Below are 3,469 nucleotides of genomic sequence, written 5' to 3' on the forward strand. Positions count from 1 at the left end.
CTTGCCCCAAAGAACCCCCTGCAAAAACTGTGTCCAATCCCCGCACCCAAAATTGCCATTCCCTAATTTTCCACCAAAACCCTAAAAATCCCAAATCAAAACTCTTGATCAGTTTACTAGCCTAAATTAGTGTTTCTTTATTGGTTATCTCGCCCGTTGAATATCTTTACCGAGATAGACCGGAGAGAGCCCTCTCCTGCCCCGTAGGGCTAGCTACGAGGCTAAGTGGTTTGATGTTGCCTTGAAGTTTGCCTTTCTCAGCCTGAGGTGAAATTTCAAGCGCTAACACAACACATCTATAAAAAGTGAAATTGGGAACATGGTGGAAGATTTTAAGAGTGACATGTTGCAAAACCTTGCCCTATAGATAGACACTATGCAAATAAAGAGGAAGCAGGAGGAAGCAGAAAGAGAATTAGCCATATTCTTCCCTAGATGCACAAGGAGGCACCCTAGGAATGAATGTCCATTGAAACTTATAGAAATATGCTCGGTTTGTGAGGAAAACCACCCCACAGACAAGTGCCCTTCTCTGCCTGGACTAAAATTTGTGTATCAGGGAACTGAAGGGGTGATTAAACAACTCTGCTACATAAATCAAAGGAGGCTTCATGGGCCTCGATCATACCAAGAAAGCATGCAAGGGTAATCCTATTCATATTACAACCCTAATAAAAAAACATCCATTCCCTCTTGGTGCCCCCCTACTCGTCCCTCCTAGTCTACACCTTCTCCCTAGTCTTTTGCACCTCAATACCATTCCCAGTCGGCCAATCAACCATTTCATCCATATACTCCTCCAAAACCTCAGTGGAATGCACCACCCCAGGGGTGGAGGCCCCCAAACAACAATGCTCTAGCTTTATTGCATTCACCTTCATCTCAACCACAAATTCTACACCCTGCTCCACCTAAACAACCTCAGATGCCTGCCCAACAAAACCCAAACCTGAACAACAGACATGCATAGTAGGTATACAGTGGAGAGACATCCTACCCTGCTTATGCTATGGAAAGTCATGAAATTAACCTTGGATCTGGGAGAGTGTTCCCAGATAACCAACCTCGATCTCCACCTAGGGAGAGTGAGGATGAAAGAGAGGAAAGTATGCCTAGATTAAATCTGCCACCCTTTCCTGAAAGATTAACCCATCCAGTCCAACATACCCCAGAAGAGACTGAACTTCTGGGTTAGTTGAAAAATCTGTGTCAAAATCCCACTTCTCCAAGCTATTAAAGATGTACCCATTTACAACAAGTTGATTAAATAGAAGTTTTTCAAACATCTAGGAAGGTGAAAAAGAGACACCCCTACCATTAATGTCATTGGACAACTGTCTGACTTAATGTTTGGGCGGGTAGTTTTCCCAAAGTATTTAGACCTTGGGAGCTCTGTAGTAGATGTACACATTGATGACACCATTTTCTCCCATACCTTGATTGATCTTTAGGCTGCCATCAATGTAATGACTAAGGACACTATGCTCAAGCTGAATCTCTAGGGATCATTAAGGAAGACCACGACAGTCTTGCAGCTTGTAGACCGATCCACAGTATCCCCTGAGGGGATTATTGAGGATGTGATGGTCTCCATTGATTCTTGGGAATACCTTGCGGACTTCTTAGTTATCCAGCGTACGACCAAATTTAATGGTTATCCTCTCATCCTTGGGAGGCCTTGGTTAGCCACTGTCAATGCCTACATAAGCTGTAGGGCTGGAAATATGACTATAAAAAATGGGCATCTATCCAAGCAGTTTTTCTTGTACCCTCATGCTCAGCTATCTCTAAAACATGACTTACCTTTATGGCTAGAAGAGGAGGAAGAAGAAGAAGTCTACTCCTCCCAAATCTATACCTTAGAAACTTCATAGGAGGAGGACTCCCAACACCATGTCTCTAGAGGAAGTAGTGAAGGAAATAAAGGACATCCATTGGATTGATCTATGCTTAGCTGACTCCAAACCTACTCGTGTCAAGATAATAGAATTCGAGCCTGAAAGAGCATTGAAAATCAACCCCTCTCTCTGTACACCAAGAAAAAGAGTTATGTAATATGCTAAGAGAGCATTCAGATGCCTTTGCTTGGAATTATAAAGAAGTGAAGGGAGTGCACCCCTCAGTGTGTACTCACCACATTTACATCAAGGAAGGTTGCAAACCAGTCTGACAACCCCAAAGGAGAATGAATCTAGTTCTCAAAGATGTTGTCAGAGAAGAGTTGTAGAAGCTACTGGATGCAGGATTCATTTACCCTATCTCAGACAGTGAGTGGGTGTCTCCTCTGGTGTTGGTTCCAAAGAAAAATAGAAAGTAGAGGGTTTGTGTCGATTACCAAGAGCTAAACAAAGCCACAAATAAGGACCATTTTCCTCTACCTTTCATTGACCAAGTGTTAGATGGTTTGGCAGGGAAGAAGTTCTTCTCTTTCTTGGATGGATTCAGCGGGTACAATCAAATCTAGATCAACCCAGAGGACCAGGATAAAACCATCTTCACCTATCCTTGGGGTACTTTCACTTATAGGGTCCTTCCTTTTGGTCTATGCAATGCCCCTGTCACTTTCCAGAGAGCAGTCCTGAGTATCTTTGCAGAGCTAGTCCATGATGCAGTAGAAATTTATATGGATGACTTCACACCCTATGGGTGTGATTTCCAAGAGGCTCTCTCTAACCTAGGAAAGGTGCTAAATAAATGCATTTAAATGAACTTATCCCTTAGTCCCAAAAAATGTGAGTTCTTGATGACTTCAAGCACTGTTCTAGGTCACTCAATATCCCGGGAAGGACTGTAGGTAGACCCAAATAAGATAGCCATCATCAAAGGGTCCCAACTCCACAGAAGCAAAGGGAAGTCAGAAGCTTTCTAGGTTTAGTCAGATACTATAGGAGATTTATAAAATAATTTAGCAAGTTAGCTTCTCCCTTATTTGGGTTATTGGCCAAAGACTCCAAATTTTTATGGTTAGAAAGCTTCCAAGAAGCCCTGGACACCCTAAAGGACAAGTTGACTACTGCACCTATTCTCCGAGGCCCAAATTGGTCTCTTCCTTTTCATATTCATGCTGATGCCTCTCACAAAGCTATAGGAGCAGCTCTAGGCCAGATAGATGACAAGCTACCTTATTCCATTTACTTCATTAGTAAGAATTTATCAAAAGTCGAGTTAAACTACACAATAACTGAAAAGAGCTCCTAGCTATTGTGCATTCATTGAATAAATTTAGACATTACATTACTGGTTACCAGACATTTTTACATACCAACCATGCTACAATTAAATACTTGATGAACAAACCTAATGTAAATGCTCATATTATTAGATGGTTACTTTTCCAACAATTTGATTTTACTATTATTGATAAGTCTGGCAAGGAGAATGTAGTTGCAGATTTTTTATCCAGATTGACTTTGCCTACAGGGGAGGAAGGAATGGTTGATGATCAACTACTAGATGAACATTTATTTGC

The sequence above is a fragment of the Pinus tabuliformis genome, chromosome 7 (genome assembly GCF_031772625.1).
Source record: "Pinus tabuliformis cultivar Carrire ecotype Pingquan chromosome 7, CPIR1, whole genome shotgun sequence".
NCBI classification, from domain to species: domain Eukaryota; kingdom Viridiplantae; phylum Streptophyta; class Pinopsida; order Pinales; family Pinaceae; genus Pinus; species Pinus tabuliformis.